The 16472-nt window shown below is 41.7% G+C and overlaps 37 non-coding genes across 37 annotated transcripts; all 37 read left to right on the forward strand.

Annotated features, from left to right (window-relative positions):
- Positions 1 to 60: 60 nt before the first annotated feature.
- LOC142479417 (5S ribosomal RNA) lies at positions 61 to 179 on the forward strand. Its single transcript, XR_012794109.1, has one exon. It is a non-coding gene; the product is annotated as a 5S ribosomal RNA (ribosomal RNA).
- Positions 180 to 465: 286 nt separating this feature from the next.
- On the forward strand, positions 466 to 584 carry LOC142478928 (5S ribosomal RNA). Its single transcript, XR_012793659.1, has one exon. It is a non-coding gene; the product is annotated as a 5S ribosomal RNA (ribosomal RNA).
- A 286-nt stretch (positions 585 to 870) lies between these two features.
- Positions 871 to 989, forward strand: LOC142479711 (5S ribosomal RNA). Its single transcript, XR_012794393.1, has one exon. It is a non-coding gene; the product is annotated as a 5S ribosomal RNA (ribosomal RNA).
- A 286-nt stretch (positions 990 to 1275) lies between these two features.
- Positions 1276 to 1394, forward strand: LOC142478796 (5S ribosomal RNA). The gene has a single exon (XR_012793528.1). It is a non-coding gene; the product is annotated as a 5S ribosomal RNA (ribosomal RNA).
- A 286-nt stretch (positions 1395 to 1680) lies between these two features.
- LOC142478939 (5S ribosomal RNA) lies at positions 1681 to 1799 on the forward strand. The gene has a single exon (XR_012793670.1). It is a non-coding gene; the product is annotated as a 5S ribosomal RNA (ribosomal RNA).
- A 286-nt stretch (positions 1800 to 2085) lies between these two features.
- On the forward strand, positions 2086 to 2204 carry LOC142478797 (5S ribosomal RNA). Its single transcript, XR_012793529.1, has one exon. It is a non-coding gene; the product is annotated as a 5S ribosomal RNA (ribosomal RNA).
- A 286-nt stretch (positions 2205 to 2490) lies between these two features.
- On the forward strand, positions 2491 to 2609 carry LOC142479644 (5S ribosomal RNA). Its single transcript, XR_012794329.1, has one exon. It is a non-coding gene; the product is annotated as a 5S ribosomal RNA (ribosomal RNA).
- A 286-nt stretch (positions 2610 to 2895) lies between these two features.
- Positions 2896 to 3014, forward strand: LOC142478798 (5S ribosomal RNA). The gene has a single exon (XR_012793530.1). It is a non-coding gene; the product is annotated as a 5S ribosomal RNA (ribosomal RNA).
- A 286-nt stretch (positions 3015 to 3300) lies between these two features.
- Positions 3301 to 3419, forward strand: LOC142479641 (5S ribosomal RNA). The gene has a single exon (XR_012794326.1). It is a non-coding gene; the product is annotated as a 5S ribosomal RNA (ribosomal RNA).
- A 676-nt stretch (positions 3420 to 4095) lies between these two features.
- LOC142479419 (5S ribosomal RNA) lies at positions 4096 to 4214 on the forward strand. Its single transcript, XR_012794111.1, has one exon. It is a non-coding gene; the product is annotated as a 5S ribosomal RNA (ribosomal RNA).
- Positions 4215 to 4500: 286 nt separating this feature from the next.
- Positions 4501 to 4619, forward strand: LOC142478950 (5S ribosomal RNA). Its single transcript, XR_012793681.1, has one exon. It is a non-coding gene; the product is annotated as a 5S ribosomal RNA (ribosomal RNA).
- Positions 4620 to 4905: 286 nt separating this feature from the next.
- On the forward strand, positions 4906 to 5024 carry LOC142479712 (5S ribosomal RNA). The gene has a single exon (XR_012794394.1). It is a non-coding gene; the product is annotated as a 5S ribosomal RNA (ribosomal RNA).
- A 286-nt stretch (positions 5025 to 5310) lies between these two features.
- On the forward strand, positions 5311 to 5429 carry LOC142478799 (5S ribosomal RNA). The gene has a single exon (XR_012793531.1). It is a non-coding gene; the product is annotated as a 5S ribosomal RNA (ribosomal RNA).
- Positions 5430 to 5715: 286 nt separating this feature from the next.
- LOC142478961 (5S ribosomal RNA) lies at positions 5716 to 5834 on the forward strand. Its single transcript, XR_012793692.1, has one exon. It is a non-coding gene; the product is annotated as a 5S ribosomal RNA (ribosomal RNA).
- Positions 5835 to 6120: 286 nt separating this feature from the next.
- LOC142478800 (5S ribosomal RNA) lies at positions 6121 to 6239 on the forward strand. Its single transcript, XR_012793532.1, has one exon. It is a non-coding gene; the product is annotated as a 5S ribosomal RNA (ribosomal RNA).
- A 286-nt stretch (positions 6240 to 6525) lies between these two features.
- On the forward strand, positions 6526 to 6644 carry LOC142479645 (5S ribosomal RNA). Its single transcript, XR_012794330.1, has one exon. It is a non-coding gene; the product is annotated as a 5S ribosomal RNA (ribosomal RNA).
- Positions 6645 to 6930: 286 nt separating this feature from the next.
- LOC142478801 (5S ribosomal RNA) lies at positions 6931 to 7049 on the forward strand. The gene has a single exon (XR_012793533.1). It is a non-coding gene; the product is annotated as a 5S ribosomal RNA (ribosomal RNA).
- A 286-nt stretch (positions 7050 to 7335) lies between these two features.
- Positions 7336 to 7454, forward strand: LOC142479642 (5S ribosomal RNA). The gene has a single exon (XR_012794327.1). It is a non-coding gene; the product is annotated as a 5S ribosomal RNA (ribosomal RNA).
- A 675-nt stretch (positions 7455 to 8129) lies between these two features.
- Positions 8130 to 8248, forward strand: LOC142478456 (5S ribosomal RNA). The gene has a single exon (XR_012793192.1). It is a non-coding gene; the product is annotated as a 5S ribosomal RNA (ribosomal RNA).
- Positions 8249 to 8534: 286 nt separating this feature from the next.
- Positions 8535 to 8653, forward strand: LOC142478802 (5S ribosomal RNA). The gene has a single exon (XR_012793534.1). It is a non-coding gene; the product is annotated as a 5S ribosomal RNA (ribosomal RNA).
- A 286-nt stretch (positions 8654 to 8939) lies between these two features.
- LOC142479646 (5S ribosomal RNA) lies at positions 8940 to 9058 on the forward strand. The gene has a single exon (XR_012794331.1). It is a non-coding gene; the product is annotated as a 5S ribosomal RNA (ribosomal RNA).
- Positions 9059 to 9344: 286 nt separating this feature from the next.
- Positions 9345 to 9463, forward strand: LOC142478803 (5S ribosomal RNA). Its single transcript, XR_012793535.1, has one exon. It is a non-coding gene; the product is annotated as a 5S ribosomal RNA (ribosomal RNA).
- Positions 9464 to 9749: 286 nt separating this feature from the next.
- Positions 9750 to 9868, forward strand: LOC142478972 (5S ribosomal RNA). Its single transcript, XR_012793703.1, has one exon. It is a non-coding gene; the product is annotated as a 5S ribosomal RNA (ribosomal RNA).
- Positions 9869 to 10154: 286 nt separating this feature from the next.
- On the forward strand, positions 10155 to 10273 carry LOC142479713 (5S ribosomal RNA). The gene has a single exon (XR_012794395.1). It is a non-coding gene; the product is annotated as a 5S ribosomal RNA (ribosomal RNA).
- A 286-nt stretch (positions 10274 to 10559) lies between these two features.
- On the forward strand, positions 10560 to 10678 carry LOC142478805 (5S ribosomal RNA). The gene has a single exon (XR_012793537.1). It is a non-coding gene; the product is annotated as a 5S ribosomal RNA (ribosomal RNA).
- Positions 10679 to 11353: 675 nt separating this feature from the next.
- LOC142478983 (5S ribosomal RNA) lies at positions 11354 to 11472 on the forward strand. The gene has a single exon (XR_012793714.1). It is a non-coding gene; the product is annotated as a 5S ribosomal RNA (ribosomal RNA).
- Positions 11473 to 11758: 286 nt separating this feature from the next.
- On the forward strand, positions 11759 to 11877 carry LOC142478806 (5S ribosomal RNA). Its single transcript, XR_012793538.1, has one exon. It is a non-coding gene; the product is annotated as a 5S ribosomal RNA (ribosomal RNA).
- Positions 11878 to 12163: 286 nt separating this feature from the next.
- Positions 12164 to 12282, forward strand: LOC142478994 (5S ribosomal RNA). Its single transcript, XR_012793725.1, has one exon. It is a non-coding gene; the product is annotated as a 5S ribosomal RNA (ribosomal RNA).
- A 286-nt stretch (positions 12283 to 12568) lies between these two features.
- Positions 12569 to 12687, forward strand: LOC142479714 (5S ribosomal RNA). The gene has a single exon (XR_012794396.1). It is a non-coding gene; the product is annotated as a 5S ribosomal RNA (ribosomal RNA).
- A 286-nt stretch (positions 12688 to 12973) lies between these two features.
- LOC142478807 (5S ribosomal RNA) lies at positions 12974 to 13092 on the forward strand. The gene has a single exon (XR_012793539.1). It is a non-coding gene; the product is annotated as a 5S ribosomal RNA (ribosomal RNA).
- Positions 13093 to 13378: 286 nt separating this feature from the next.
- Positions 13379 to 13497, forward strand: LOC142479005 (5S ribosomal RNA). The gene has a single exon (XR_012793736.1). It is a non-coding gene; the product is annotated as a 5S ribosomal RNA (ribosomal RNA).
- A 286-nt stretch (positions 13498 to 13783) lies between these two features.
- On the forward strand, positions 13784 to 13902 carry LOC142478808 (5S ribosomal RNA). The gene has a single exon (XR_012793540.1). It is a non-coding gene; the product is annotated as a 5S ribosomal RNA (ribosomal RNA).
- A 286-nt stretch (positions 13903 to 14188) lies between these two features.
- Positions 14189 to 14307, forward strand: LOC142479213 (5S ribosomal RNA). Its single transcript, XR_012793944.1, has one exon. It is a non-coding gene; the product is annotated as a 5S ribosomal RNA (ribosomal RNA).
- A 286-nt stretch (positions 14308 to 14593) lies between these two features.
- On the forward strand, positions 14594 to 14712 carry LOC142478809 (5S ribosomal RNA). The gene has a single exon (XR_012793541.1). It is a non-coding gene; the product is annotated as a 5S ribosomal RNA (ribosomal RNA).
- Positions 14713 to 14998: 286 nt separating this feature from the next.
- On the forward strand, positions 14999 to 15117 carry LOC142479647 (5S ribosomal RNA). Its single transcript, XR_012794332.1, has one exon. It is a non-coding gene; the product is annotated as a 5S ribosomal RNA (ribosomal RNA).
- Positions 15118 to 15403: 286 nt separating this feature from the next.
- On the forward strand, positions 15404 to 15522 carry LOC142479420 (5S ribosomal RNA). Its single transcript, XR_012794112.1, has one exon. It is a non-coding gene; the product is annotated as a 5S ribosomal RNA (ribosomal RNA).
- A 676-nt stretch (positions 15523 to 16198) lies between these two features.
- On the forward strand, positions 16199 to 16317 carry LOC142478811 (5S ribosomal RNA). The gene has a single exon (XR_012793543.1). It is a non-coding gene; the product is annotated as a 5S ribosomal RNA (ribosomal RNA).
- Positions 16318 to 16472: the final 155 nt, after the last annotated feature.

Here is a 16472-nt window from a genome sequence, read left to right on the forward strand (position 1 = left end):
GGAGCAAGATATAGGCTCATGGATTTAAGAATGAGAGGATATCATGAGACAGCAATCTCCACCTACGGCCATACTACCTTGAAAGCGCCCGATCCCGTCAGATCTCGGAAGCTAAGCAGGGTGAGGCTTGATTAGTACTGGGTTGGGAGACTGCCTGGGAATACCAGGTGCTGTAGGGGTTTTTATTTTTCGCTTCCCTAATGAAAATATACATGGCATTCCTCGCAGCAAATGAAAATGTTTCATTTCTTGCTACTTTTTTCCCGCAGTGGCAAAGAAATATATCGTTTTTTCCTCTGAAAGTTCAACACAATGCAACCTTCCAAAATAGAATTCTGACATCAAGAATTCCGTCTATAGTACATTTGAGTGCACCTGTCATTTTCTCAGTCTCTGTGTATGCATGGAGCAAGATATAGGCTCATGGATTTAAGAATGAGAGGATATCATGAGACAGCAATCTCCACCTACGGCCATACTACCTTGAAAGCGCCCGATCCCGTCAGATCTCGGAAGCTAAGCAGGGTGAGGCTTGATTAGTACTGGGTTGGGAGACTGCCTGGGAATACCAGGTGCTGTGGGTGTTTTTATTTTTTGCTTCCCTAATGAAAATATACATGGCATTCCTTGCAGCAAATGAAAATGTTTCATTTTTTACTACTTTTTTCCCGCAGTGGCAAAGAAATCTATCGTTTTTTCCTCTGAAAGTTCAACACAATGCAACCTTCCAAAATAGAATTCTGACATCAAGAATTCCGTCTATAGTACATTTGAGTGCACCTGTCATTTTCTCAGTCTCTGTGTATGCATGGAGCAAGATATAGGCTCATGGATTTAAGAATGAGAGGATATCATGAGACAGCAATCTCCACCTACGGCCATACTACCTTGACAGCGCCCGATCCCGTCAGATCTCGGAAGCTAAGCAGGGTGAGGCTTGATTAGTACTGGGTTGGGAGACTGCCTGGGAATACCAGGTGCTGTGGGTGTTTTTATTTTTTGCTTCCCTAATGAAAATATACATGGCATTCCTTGCAGCAAATTAAAATGTTTCATTTTTTACTACTTTTTTCCCGCAGTGGCAAAGAAATATATCGTTTTTTCCTCAGAAAGTTCAACACAATGCAACCTTCCAAAATAGAATTCTGACATCAAGAATTCCGTCTATAGTACATTTGAGTGCACCTGTCATTTTCTCAGTCTCTGTGTATGCATGGAGCAAGATATAGGCTCATGGATTTAAGAATGAGAGGATATCATGAGACAGCAATCTCCACCTACGGCCATACTACCTTGACAGCGCCCGATCCCGTCAGATCTCGGAAGCTAAGCAGGGTGAGGCTTGATTAGTACTGGGTTGGGAGACTGCCTGGGAATACCAGGTGCTGTAGGGGTTTTTATTTTTCGCTTCCCTAATGAAAATATACATGGCATTCCTCGCAGCAAATGAAAATGTTTCATTTCTTGCTACTTTTTTCCCGCAGTGGCAAAGAAATATATCGTTTTTTCCTCTGAAAGTTCAACACAATGCAACCTTCCAAAATAGAATTCTGACATCAAGAATTCCGTCTATAGTACATTTGAGTGCACCTGTCATTTTCTCAGTCTCTGTGTATGCATGGAGCAAGATATAGGCTCATGGATTTAAGAATGAGAGGATATCATGAGACAGCAATCTCCACCTACGGCCATACTACCTTGAAAGCGCCCGATCCCGTCAGATCTCGGAAGCTAAGCAGGGTGAGGCTTGATTAGTACTGGGTTGGGAGACTGCCTGGGAATACCAGGTGCTGTGGGTGTTTTTAATTTTTGCTTCCCTAATGAAAATATACATGGCATTCCTTGCAGCAAATGAAAATGTTTCATTTTTTACTACTTTTTTCCCGCAGTGGCAAAGAAATCTATCGTTTTTTCCTCTGAAAGTTCAACACAATGCAACCTTCCAAAATAGAATTCTGACATCAAGAATTCCGTCTATAGTACATTTGAGTGCACCTGTCATTTTCTCAGTCTCTGTGTATGCATGGAGCAAGATATAGGCTCATGGATTTAAGAATGAGAGGATATCATGAGACAGCAATCTCCACCTACGGCCATACTACCTTGACAGCGCCCGATCCCGTCAGATCTCGGAAGCTAAGCAGGGTGAGGCTTGATTAGTACTGGGTTGGGAGACTGCCTGGGAATACCAGGTGCTGTAGGGGTTTTTATTTTTCGCTTCCCTAATGAAAATATACATGGCATTCCTCGCAGCAAATGAAAATGTTTCATTTCTTGCTACTTTTTTCCCGCAGTGGCAAAGAAATCTATCGTTTTTTCCTCTGAAAGTTCAACACAATGCAACCTTCCAAAATAGAATTCTGACATCAAGAATTCCGTCTATAGTACATTTGAGTGCACCTGTCATTTTCTCAGTCTCTGTGTATGCATGGAGCAAGATATAGGCTCATGGATTTAAGAATGAGAGGATATCATGAGACAGCAATCTCCACCTACGGCCATACTACCTTGAAAGCGCCCGATCCCGTCAGAGCTCGGAAGCTAAGCAGGGTGAGGCTTGATTAGTACTGGGTTGGGAGACTGCCTGGGAATACCAGGTGCTGTGGGTGTTTTTATTTTTTGCTTCCCTAATGAAAATATACATGGCATTCCTTGCAGCAAATTAAAATGTTTCATTTTTTACTACTTTTTTCCCGCAGTGGCAAAGAAATCTATCGTTTTTTCCTCTGAAAGTTCAACACAATGCAACCTTCCAAAATAGAATTCTGACATCAAGAATTCCGTCTATAGTACATTTGAGTGCACCTGTCATTTTCTCAGTCTCTGTGTATGCATGGAGCAAGATATAGGCTCATGGATTTAAGAATGAGAGGATATCATGAGACAGCAATCTCCACCTACGGCCATACTACCTTGACAGCGCCCGATCCCGTCAGATCTCGGAAGCTAAGCAGGGTGAGGCTTGATTAGTACTGGGTTGGGAGACTGCCTGGGAATACCAGGTGCTGTAGGGGTTTTTATTTTTCGCTTCCCTAATGAAAATATACATGGCATTCCTCGCAGCAAATGAAAATGTTTCATTTCTTGCTACTTTTTTCCCGCAGTGGCAAAGAAATATATCGTTTTTTCCTCTGAAAGTTCAACACAATGCAACCTTCCAAAATAGAATTCTGACATCAAGAATTCCGTCTATAGTACATTTGAGTGCACCTGTCATTTTCTCAGTCTCTGTGTATGCATGGAGCAAGATATAGGCTCATGGATTTAAGAATGAGAGGATATCATGAGACAGCAATCTCCACCTACGGCCATACTACCTTGAAAGCTCCCGATCCCGTCAGATCTCGGAAGCTAAGCAGGGTGAGGCTTGATTAGTACTGGGTTGGGAGACTGCCTGGGAATACCAGGTGCTGTAGGGGTTTTTATTTTTCGCTTCCCTAATGAAAATATACATGGCATTCCTCGCAGCAAATGAAAATGTTTCATTTCTTGCTACTTTTTTCCCGGAGTGGCAAAGAAATATATTGTTTTTTCCTCTGAAAGTTCAACACAATGCAACCTTCCAAAATAGAATTCTGACATCAAGAATTCCGTCTATAGTATATTTGAGTGCACCTGTCATTTTCTCAGTCTCTGATTTAATTTCTCCATTTAAGGTAATTCTTCAAGAATGTATTTTTTTAACGGTCACAATAATACACTTATGCCTCCCATGTCATTTAGAAATATATCATACAGGCCTCAGAACACTCAGCATGTTATATGGTGAGCTTGTGGCTCACAGAGTTGGGGTGTGCAGTGTTCAAGCTGATACTTGGAAGAGATAGTGAGTTCAAATCCAAACAGGAGGAGGTTGAATATAGGCACCTCTGAAATTTTTTACTACTTTTTTCCCGCAGTGGCAAAGAAATCTATCGTTTTTTCCTCTGAAAGTTCAACACAATGCAACCTTCCAAAATAGAATTCTGACATCAAGAATTCCGTCTATAGTACATTTGAGTGCACCTGTCATTTTCTCAGTCTCTGTGTATGCATGGAGCAAGATATAGGCTCATGGATTTAAGAATGAGAGGATATCATGAGACAGCAATCTCCACCTACGGCCATACTACCTTGAAAGCGCCCGATCCCGTCAGATCTCGGAAGCTAAGCAGGGTGAGGCTTGATTAGTACTGGGTTGGGAGACTGCCTGGGAATACCAGGTGCTGTAGGGGTTTTTATTTTTCGCTTCCCTAATGAAAATATACATGGCATTCCTCGCAGCAAATGAAAATGTTTCATTTCTTGCTACTTTTTTCCCGCAGTGGCAAAGAAATATATCGTTTTTTCCTCTGAAAGTTCAACACAATGCAACCTTCCAAAATAGAATTCTGACATCAAGAATTCCGTCTATAGTACATTTGAGTGCACCTGTCATTTTCTCAGTCTCTGTGTATGCATGGAGCAAGATATAGGCTCATGGATTTAAGAATGAGAGGATATCATGAGACAGCAATCTCCACCTACGGCCATACTACCTTGAAAGCGCCCGATCCCGTCAGATCTCGGAAGCTAAGCAGGGTGAGGCTTGATTAGTACTGGGTTGGGAGACTGCCTGGGAATACCAGGTGCTGTGGGTGTTTTTATTTTTTGCTTCCCTAATGAAAATATACATGGCATTCCTTGCAGCAAATGAAAATGTTTCATTTTTTACTACTTTTTTCCCGCAGTGGCAAAGAAATCTATCGTTTTTTCCTCTGAAAGTTCAACACAATGCAACCTTCCAAAATAGAATTCTGACATCAAGAATTCCGTCTATAGTACATTTGAGTGCACCTGTCATTTTCTCAGTCTCTGTGTATGCATGGAGCAAGATATAGGCTCATGGATTTAAGAATGAGAGGATATCATGAGACAGCAATCTCCACCTACGGCCATACTACCTTGACAGCGCCCGATCCCGTCAGATCTCGGAAGCTAAGCAGGGTGAGGCTTGATTAGTACTGGGTTGGGAGACTGCCTGGGAATACCAGGTGCTGTGGGTGTTTTTATTTTTTGCTTCCCTAATGAAAATATACATGGCATTCCTTGCAGCAAATTAAAATGTTTCATTTTTTACTACTTTTTTCCCGCAGTGGCAAAGAAATATATCGTTTTTTCCTCAGAAAGTTCAACACAATGCAACCTTCCAAAATAGAATTCTGACATCAAGAATTCCGTCTATAGTACATTTGAGTGCACCTGTCATTTTCTCAGTCTCTGTGTATGCATGGAGCAAGATATAGGCTCATGGATTTAAGAATGAGAGGATATCATGAGACAGCAATCTCCACCTACGGCCATACTACCTTGACAGCGCCCGATCCCGTCAGATCTCGGAAGCTAAGCAGGGTGAGGCTTGATTAGTACTGGGTTGGGAGACTGCCTGGGAATACCAGGTGCTGTAGGGGTTTTTATTTTTCGCTTCCCTAATGAAAATATACATGGCATTCCTCGCAGCAAATGAAAATGTTTCATTTCTTGCTACTTTTTTCCCGCAGTGGCAAAGAAATATATCGTTTTTTCCTCTGAAAGTTCAACACAATGCAACCTTCCAAAATAGAATTCTGACATCAAGAATTCCGTCTATAGTACATTTGAGTGCACCTGTCATTTTCTCAGTCTCTGTGTATGCATGGAGCAAGATATAGGCTCATGGATTTAAGAATGAGAGGATATCATGAGACAGCAATCTCCACCTACGGCCATACTACCTTGAAAGCGCCCGATCCCGTCAGATCTCGGAAGCTAAGCAGGGTGAGGCTTGATTAGTACTGGGTTGGGAGACTGCCTGGGAATACCAGGTGCTGTGGGTGTTTTTAATTTTTGCTTCCCTAATGAAAATATACATGGCATTCCTTGCAGCAAATGAAAATGTTTCATTTTTTACTACTTTTTTCCCGCAGTGGCAAAGAAATCTATCGTTTTTTCCTCTGAAAGTTCAACACAATGCAACCTTCCAAAATAGAATTCTGACATCAAGAATTCCGTCTATAGTACATTTGAGTGCACCTGTCATTTTCTCAGTCTCTGTGTATGCATGGAGCAAGATATAGGCTCATGGATTTAAGAATGAGAGGATATCATGAGACAGCAATCTCCACCTACGGCCATACTACCTTGACAGCGCCCGATCCCGTCAGATCTCGGAAGCTAAGCAGGGTGAGGCTTGATTAGTACTGGGTTGGGAGACTGCCTGGGAATACCAGGTGCTGTAGGGGTTTTTATTTTTCGCTTCCCTAATGAAAATATACATGGCATTCCTCGCAGCAAATGAAAATGTTTCATTTCTTGCTACTTTTTTCCCGCAGTGGCAAAGAAATCTATCGTTTTTTCCTCTGAAAGTTCAACACAATGCAACCTTCCAAAATAGAATTCTGACATCAAGAATTCCGTCTATAGTACATTTGAGTGCACCTGTCATTTTCTCAGTCTCTGTGTATGCATGGAGCAAGATATAGGCTCATGGATTTAAGAATGAGAGGATATCATGAGACAGCAATCTCCACCTACGGCCATACTACCTTGAAAGCGCCCGATCCCGTCAGAGCTCGGAAGCTAAGCAGGGTGAGGCTTGATTAGTACTGGGTTGGGAGACTGCCTGGGAATACCAGGTGCTGTGGGTGTTTTTATTTTTTGCTTCCCTAATGAAAATATACATGGCATTCCTTGCAGCAAATGAAAATGTTTCATTTTTTACTACTTTTTTCCCGCAGTGGCAAAGAAATCTATCGTTTTTTCCTCTGAAAGTTCAACACAATGCAACCTTCCAAAATAGAATTCTGACATCAAGAATTCCGTCTATAGTACATTTGAGTGCACCTGTCATTTTCTCAGTCTCTGTGTATGCATGGAGCAAGATATAGGCTCATGGATTTAAGAATGAGAGGATATCATGAGACAGCAATCTCCACCTACGGCCATACTACCTTGACAGCGCCCGATCCCGTCAGATCTCGGAAGCTAAGCAGGGTGAGGCTTGATTAGTACTGGGTTGGGAGACTGCCTGGGAATACCAGGTGCTGTAGGGGTTTTTATTTTTCGCTTCCCTAATGAAAATATACATGGCATTCCTCGCAGCAAATGAAAATGTTTCATTTCTTGCTACTTTTTTCCCGCAGTGGCAAAGAAATATATCGTTTTTTCCTCTGAAAGTTCAACACAATGCAACCTTCCAAAATAGAATTCTGACATCAAGAATTCCGTCTATAGTACATTTGAGTGCACCTGTCATTTTCTCAGTCTCTGTGTATGCATGGAGCAAGATATAGGCTCATGGATTTAAGAATGAGAGGATATCATGAGACAGCAATCTCCACCTACGGCCATACTACCTTGAAAGCTCCCGATCCCGTCAGATCTCGGAAGCTAAGCAGGGTGAGGCTTGATTAGTACTGGGTTGGGAGACTGCCTGGGAATACCAGGTGCTGTAGGGGTTTTTATTTTTCGCTTCCCTAATGAAAATATACATGGCATTCCTCGCAGCAAATGAAAATGTTTCATTTCTTGCTACTTTTTTCCCGGAGTGGCAAAGAAATATATTGTTTTTTCCTCTGAAAGTTCAACACAATGCAACCTTCCAAAATAGAATTCTGACATCAAGAATTCCGTCTATAGTATATTTGAGTGCACCTGTCATTTTCTCAGTCTCTGATTTAATTTCTCCATTTAAGGTAATTCTTCAAGAATGTATTTTTTTAACGGTCACAATAATACACTTATGCCTCCCATGTCATTTAGAAATATATCATACAGGCCTCAGAACACTCAGCATGTTATATGGTGAGCTTGTGGCTCACAGAGTTGGGGTGTGCAGTGTTCAAGCTGATACTTGGAAGAGATAGTGAGTTCAAATCCAAACAGGAGGAGGTTGAATATAGGCACCTCTGAAATTTTTACTACTTTTTTCCCGCAGTGGCAAAGAAATCTATCGTTTTTTCCTCTGAAAGTTCAACACAATGCAACCTTCCAAAATAGAATTCTGACATCAAGAATTCCGTCTATAGTACATTTGAGTGCACCTGTCATTTTCTCAGTCTCTGTGTATGCATGGAGCAAGATATAGGCTCATGGATTTAAGAATGAGAGGATATCATGAGACAGCAATCTCCACCTACGGCCATACTACCTTGAAAGCGCCCGATCCCGTCAGATCTCGGAAGCTAAGCAGGGTGAGGCTTGATTAGTACTGGGTTGGGAGACTGCCTGTGAATACCAGGTGCTGTGGGTGTTTTTATTTTTTGCTTCCCTAATGAAAATATACATGGCATTCCTTGCAGCAAATTAAAATGTTTCATTTTTTACTACTTTTTTCCCGCAGTGGCAAAGAAATCTATCGTTTTTTCCTCTGAAAGTTCAACACAATGCAACCTTCCAAAATAGAATTCTGACATCAAGAATTCCGTCTATAGTACATTTGAGTGCACCTGTCATTTTCTCAGTCTCTGTGTATGCATGGAGCAAGATATAGGCTCATGGATTTAAGAATGAGAGGATATCATGAGACAGCAATCTCCACCTACGGCCATACTACCTTGACAGCGCCCGATCCCGTCAGATCTCGGAAGCTAAGCAGGGTGAGGCTTGATTAGTACTGGGTTGGGAGACTGCCTGGGAATACCAGGTGCTGTAGGGGTTTTTATTTTTCGCTTCCCTAATGAAAATATACATGGCATTCCTCGCAGCAAATGAAAATGTTTCATTTCTTGCTACTTTTTTCCCGCAGTGGCAAAGAAATCTATCGTTTTTTCCTCTGAAAGTTCAACACAATGCAACCTTCCAAAATAGAATTCTGACATCAAGAATTCCGTCTATAGTACATTTGAGTGCACCTGTCATTTTCTCAGTCTCTGTGTATGCATGGAGCAAGATATAGGCTCATGGATTTAAGAATGAGAGGATATCATGAGACAGCAATCTCCACCTACGGCCATACTACCTTGAAAGCGCCCGATCCCGTCAGAGCTCGGAAGCTAAGCAGGGTGAGGCTTGATTAGTACTGGGTTGGGAGACTGCCTGGGAATACCAGGTGCTGTGGGTGTTTTTATTTTTTGCTTCCCTAATGAAAATATACATGGCATTCCTTGCAGCAAATGAAAATGTTTCATTTTTTACTACTTTTTTCCCGCAGTGGCAAAGAAATCTATCGTTTTTTCCTCTGAAAGTTCAACACAATGCAACCTTCCAAAATAGAATTCTGACATCAAGAATTCCGTCTATAGTACATTTGAGTGCACCTGTCATTTTCTCAGTCTCTGTGTATGCATGGAGCAAGATATAGGCTCATGGATTTAAGAATGAGAGGATATCATGAGACAGCAATCTCCACCTACGGCCATACTACCTTGACAGCGCCCGATCCCGTCAGATCTCGGAAGCTAAGCAGGGTGAGGCTTGATTAGTACTGGGTTGGGAGACTGCCTGGGAATACCAGGTGCTGTAGGGGTTTTTATTTTTCGCTTCCCTAATGAAAATATACATGGCATTCCTCGCAGCAAATGAAAATGTTTCATTTCTTGCTACTTTTTTCCCGCAGTGGCAAAGAAATATATCGTTTTTTCCTCTGAAAGTTCAACACAATGCAACCTTCCAAAATAGAATTCTGACATCAAGAATTCCGTCTATAGTACATTTGAGTGCACCTGTCATTTTCTCAGTCTCTGTGTATGCATGGAGCAAGATATAGGCTCATGGATTTAAGAATGAGAGGATATCATGAGACAGCAATCTCCACCTACGGCCATACTACCTTGAAAGCGCCCGATCCCGTCAGATCTCGGAAGCTAAGCAGGGTGAGGCTTGATTAGTACTGGGTTGGGAGACTGCCTGGGAATACCAGGTGCTGTGGGTGTTTTTATTTTTTGCTTCCCTAATGAAAATATACATGGCATTCCTTGCAGCAAATGAAAATGTTTCATTTTTTACTACTTTTTTCCCGCAGTGGCAAAGAAATCTATCGTTTTTTCCTCTGAAAGTTCAACACAATGCAACCTTCCAAAATAGAATTCTGACATCAAGAATTCCGTCTATAGTACATTTGAGTGCACCTGTCATTTTCTCAGTCTCTGTGTATGCATGGAGCAAGATATAGGCTCATGGATTTAAGAATGAGAGGATATCATGAGACAGCAATCTCCACCTACGGCCATACTACCTTGACAGCGCCCGATCCCGTCAGATCTCGGAAGCTAAGCAGGGTGAGGCTTGATTAGTACTGGGTTGGGAGACTGCCTGGGAATACCAGGTGCTGTGGGTGTTTTTATTTTTTGCTTCCCTAATGAAAATATACATGGCATTCCTTGCAGCAAATGAAAATGTTTCATTTTTTACTACTTTTTTCCCGCAGTGGCAAAGAAATCTATCGTTTTTTCCTCTGAAAGTTCAACACAATGCAACCTTCCAAAATAGAATTCTGACATCAAGAATTCCGTCTATAGTACATTTGAGTGCACCTGTCATTTTCTCAGTCTCTGTGTATGCATGGAGCAAGATATAGGCTCATGGATTTAAGAATGAGAGGATATCATGAGACAGCAATCTCCACCTACGGCCATACTACCTTGACAGCGCCCGATCCCGTCAGATCTCGGAAGCTAAGCAGGGTGAGGCTTGATTAGTACTGGGTTGGGAGACTGCCTGGGAATACCAGGTGCTGTAGGGGTTTTTATTTTTCGCTTCCCTAATGAAAATATACATGGCATTCCTCGCAGCAAATGAAAATGTTTCATTTCTTGCTACTTTTTTCCCGCAGTGGCAAAGAAATATATCGTTTTTTCCTCTGAAAGTTCAACACAATGCAACCTTCCAAAATAGAATTCTGACATCAAGAATTCCGTCTATAGTATATTTGAGTGCACCTGTCATTTTCTCAGTCTCTGATTTAATTTCTCCATTTAAGGTAATTCTTCAAGAATGTATTTTTTTAACGGTCACAATAATACACTTATGCCTCCCATGTCATTTAGAAATATATCATACAGGCCTCAGAACACTCAGCATGTTATATGGTGAGCTTGTGGCTCACAGAGTTGGGGTGTGCAGTGTTCAAGCTGATACTTGGAAGAGATAGTGAGTTCAAATCCAAACAGGAGGAGGTTGAATATAGGCACCTCTGAAATTTTTACTACTTTTTTCCCGCAGTGGCAAAGAAATCTATCGTTTTTTCCTCTGAAAGTTCAACACAATGCAACCTTCCAAAATAGAATTCTGACATCAAGAATTCCGTCTATAGTACATTTGAGTGCACCTGTCATTTTCTCAGTCTCTGTGTATGCATGGAGCAAGATATAGGCTCATGGATTTAAGAATGAGAGGATATCATGAGACAGCAATCTCCACCTACGGCCATACTACCTTGAAAGCGCCCGATCCCGTCAGATCTCGGAAGCTAAGCAGGGTGAGGCTTGATTAGTACTGGGTTGGGAGACTGCCTGGGAATACCAGGTGCTGTGGGTGTTTTTATTTTTTGCTTCCCTAATGAAAATATACATGGCATTCCTTGCAGCAAATTAAAATGTTTCATTTTTTACTACTTTTTTCCCGCAGTGGCAAAGAAATATATCGTTTTTTCCTCAGAAAGTTCAACACAATGCAACCTTCCAAAATAGAATTCTGACATCAAGAATTCCGTCTATAGTACATTTGAGTGCACCTGTCATTTTCTCAGTCTCTGTGTATGCATGGAGCAAGATATAGGCTCATGGATTTAAGAATGAGAGGATATCATGAGACAGCAATCTCCACCTACGGCCATACTACCTTGACAGCGCCCGATCCCGTCAGATCTCGGAAGCTAAGCAGGGTGAGGCTTGATTAGTACTGGGTTGGGAGACTGCCTGGGAATACCAGGTGCTGTAGGGGTTTTTATTTTTCGCTTCCCTAATGAAAATATACATGGCATTCCTCGCAGCAAATGAAAATGTTTCATTTCTTGCTACTTTTTTCCCGCAGTGGCAAAGAAATATATCGTTTTTTCCTCTGAAAGTTCAACACAATGCAACCTTCCAAAATAGAATTCTGACATCAAGAATTCCGTCTATAGTACATTTGAGTGCACCTGTCATTTTCTCAGTCTCTGTGTATGCATGGAGCAAGATATAGGCTCATGGATTTAAGAATGAGAGGATATCATGAGACAGCAATCTCCACCTACGGCCATACTACCTTGAAAGCGCCCGATCCCGTCAGATCTCGGAAGCTAAGCAGGGTGAGGCTTGATTAGTACTGGGTTGGGAGACTGCCTGGGAATACCAGGTGCTGTGGGTGTTTTTATTTTTTGCTTCCCTAATGAAAATATACATGGCATTCCTTGCAGCAAATGAAAATGTTTCATTTTTTACTACTTTTTTCCCGCAGTGGCAAAGAAATCTATCGTTTTTTCCTCTGAAAGTTCAACACAATGCAACCTTCCAAAATAGAATTCTGACATCAAGAATTCCGTCTATAGTACATTTGAGTGCACCTGTCATTTTCTCAGTCTCTGTGTATGCATGGAGCAAGATATAGGCTCATGGATTTAAGAATGAGAGGATATCATGAGACAGCAATCTCCACCTACGGCCATACTACCTTGACAGCGCCCGATCCCGTCAGATCTCGGAAGCTAAGCAGGGTGAGGCTTGATTAGTACTGGGTTGGGAGACTGCCTGGGAATACCAGGTGCTGTGGGTGTTTTTATTTTTTGCTTCCCTAATGAAAATATACATGGCATTCCTTGCAGCAAATTAAAATGTTTCATTTTTTACTACTTTTTTCCCGCAGTGGCAAAGAAATATATCGTTTTTTCCTCAGAAAGTTCAACACAATGCAACCTTCCAAAATAGAATTCTGACATCAAGAATTCCGTCTATAGTACATTTGAGTGCACCTGTCATTTTCTCAGTCTCTGTGTATGCATGGAGCAAGATATAGGCTCATGGATTTAAGAATGAGAGGATATCATGAGACAGCAATCTCCACCTACGGCCATACTACCTTGACAGCGCCCGATCCCGTCAGATCTCGGAAGCTAAGCAGGGTGAGGCTTGATTAGTACTGGGTTGGGAGACTGCCTGGGAATACCAGGTGCTGTAGGGGTTTTTATTTTTCGCTTCCCTAATGAAAATATACATGGCATTCCTCGCAGCAAATGAAAATGTTTCATTTCTTGCTACTTTTTTCCCGCAGTGGCAAAGAAATATATCGTTTTTTCCTCTGAAAGTTCAACACAATGCAACCTTCCAAAATAGAATTCTGACATCAAGAATTCCGTCTATAGTACATTTGAGTGCACCTGTCATTTTCTCAGTCTCTGTGTATGCATGGAGCAAGATATAGGCTCATGGATTTAAGAATGAGAGGATATCATGAGACAGCAATCTCCACCTACGGCCATACTACCTTGAAAGCGCCCGATCCCGTCAGATCTCGGAAGCTAAGCAGGGTGAGGCTTGATTAGTACTGGGTTGGGAGACTGCCTGGGAATACCAGGTGCTGTGGGTGTTTTTATTTTTTGCTTCCCTAATGAAAATATACATGGCATTCCTTGCAGCAAATGAAAATGTTTCATTTTTTACTACTTTTTTCCCGCAGTGGCAAAGAAATCTATCGTTTTTTCCTCTGAAAGTTCAACACAATGCAACCTTCCAAAATAGAATTCTGACATCAAGAATTCCGTCTATAGTACATTTGAGTGCACCTGTCATTTTCTCAGTCTCTGTGTATGCATGGAGCAAGATATAGGCTCATGGATTTAAGAATGAGAGGATATCATGAGACAGCAATCTCCACCTACGGCCATACTACCTTGACAGCGCCCGATCCCGTCAGATCTCGGAAGCTAAGCAGGGTGAGGCTTGATTAGTACTGGGTTGGGAGACTGCCTGGGAATACCAGGTGCTGTAGGGGTTTTTATTTTTCGCTTCCCTAATGAAAATATACATGGCATTCCTCGCAGCAAATGAAAATGTTTCATTTCTTGCTACTTTTTTCCCGCAGTGGCAAAGAAATCTATCGTTTTTTCCTCTGAAAGTTCAACACAATGCAACCTTCCAAAATAGAATTCTGACATCAAGAATTCCGTCTATAGTACATTTGAGTGCACCTGTCATTTTCTCAGTCTCTGTGTATGCATGGAGCAAGATATAGGCTCATGGATTTAAGAATGAGAGGATATCATGAGACAGCAATCTCCACCTACGGCCATACTACCTTGAAAGAGCCCGATCCCGTCAGAGCTCGGAAGCTAAGCAGGGTGAGGCTTGATTAGTACTGGGTTGGGAGACTGCCTGGGAATACCAGGTGCTGTGGGTGTTTTTATTTTTTGCTTCCCTAATGAAAATATACATGGCATTCCTTGCAGCAAATGAAAATGTTTCATTTTTTACTACTTTTTTCCCGCAGTGGCAAAGAAATCTATCGTTTTTTCCTCTGAAAGTTCAACACAATGCAACCTTCCAAAATAGAATTCTGACATCAAGAATTCCGTCTATAGTACATTTGAGTGCACCTGTCATTTTCTCAGTCTCTGTGTATGCATGGAGCAAGATATAGGCTCATGGATTTAAGAATGAGAGGATATCATGAGACAGCAATCTCCACCTACGGCCATACTACCTTGACAGCGCCCGATCCCGTCAGATCTCGGAAGCTAAGCAGGGTGAGGCTTGATTAGTACTGGGTTGGGAGACTGCCTGGGAATACCAGGTGCTGTAGGGGTTTTTATTTTTCGCTTCCCTAATGAAAATATACATGGCATTCCTCGCAGCAAATGAAAATGTTTCATTTCTTGCTACTTTTTTCCCGCAGTGGCAAAGAAATCTATCGTTTTTTCCTCTGAAAGTTCAACACAATGCAACCTTCCAAAATAGAATTCTGACATCAAGAATTCCGTCTATAGTACATTTGAGTGCACCTGTCATTTTCTCAGTCTCTGTGTATGCATGGAGCAAGATATAGGCTCATGGATTTAAGAATGAGAGGATATCATGAGACAGCAATCTCCACCTACGGCCATACTACCTTGAAAGCGCCCGATCCCGTCAGAGCTCGGAAGCTAAGCAGGGTGAGGCTTGATTAGTACTGGGTTGGGAGACTGCCTGGGAATACCAGGTGCTGTGGGTGTTTTTATTTTTTGCTTCCCTAATGAAAATACACATGGCATTCCTTGCAGCAAATGAAAATGTTTCATTTTTTACTACTTTTTTCCCGCAGTGGCAAAGAAATCTATCGTTTTTTCCTCAGAAAGTTCAACACAATGCAACCTTCCAAAATAGAATTCTGACATCAAGAATTCCGTCTATAGTACATTTGAGTGCACCTGTCATTTTCTCAGTCTCTGTGTATGCATGGAGCAAGATATAGGCTCATGGATTTAAGAATGAGAGGATATCATGAGACAGCAATCTCCACCTACGGCCATACTACCTTGAAAGCGCCCGATCCCGTCAGATCTCGGAAGCTAAGCAGGGTGAGGCTTGATTAGTACTGGGTTGGGAGACTGCCTGGGAATACCAGGTGCTGTAGGGGTTTTTATTTTTCGCTTCCCTAATGAAAATATACATGGCATTCCTCGCAGCAAATGAAAATGTTTCATTTCTTGCTACTTTTTTCCCGGAGTGGCAAAGAAATATATTGTTTTTTCCTCTGAAAGTTCAACACAATGCAACCTTCCAAAATAGAATTCTGACATCAAGAATTCCGTCTATAGTATATTTGAGTGCACCTGTCATTTTCTCAGTCTCTGATTTAATTTCTCCATTTAAGGTAATTCTTCAAGAATGTATTTTTTTAACGGTCACAATAATACACTTATGCCTCCCATGTCATTTAGAAATATATCATACAGGCCTCAGAACACTCAGCATGTTATATGGTGAGCTTGTGGCTCACAGAGTTGGGGTGTGCAGTGTTCAAGCTGATACTTGGAAGAGATAGTGAGTTCAAATCCAAACAGGAGGAGGTTGAATATAGGCACCTCTGAAATTTTTTACTACTTTTTTCCCGCAGTGGCAAAGAAATCTATCGTTTTTTCCTCTGAAAGTTCAACACAATGCAACCTTCCAAAATAGAATTCTGACATCAAGAATTCCGTCTATAGTACATTTGAGTGCACCTGTCATTTTCTCAGTCTCTGTGTATGCATGGAGCAAGATATAGGCTCATGGATTTAAGAATGAGAGGATATCATGAGACAGCAATCTCCACCTACGGCCATACTACCTTGACAGCGCCCGATCCCGTCAGATCTCGGAAGCTAAGCAGGGTGAGGCTTGATTAGTACTGGGTTGGGAGACTGCCTGGGAATACCAGGTGCTGTAGGGGTTTTTATTTTTCGCTTCCCTAATGAAAATATACATGGCATTCCTCGCAGCAAATGAAAATGTTTCATTTCTTGCTACTTTTTTCCCGCAGTGGCAAAGAAATATATCGTTTTTTCCTCTGAAAGTTCAACACAATGCAACCTTCCAAAATAGAAT

Source organism: Ascaphus truei, unplaced genomic scaffold (assembly GCF_040206685.1).
Source record: "Ascaphus truei isolate aAscTru1 unplaced genomic scaffold, aAscTru1.hap1 HAP1_SCAFFOLD_240, whole genome shotgun sequence".
Taxonomy (NCBI): domain Eukaryota; kingdom Metazoa; phylum Chordata; class Amphibia; order Anura; family Ascaphidae; genus Ascaphus; species Ascaphus truei.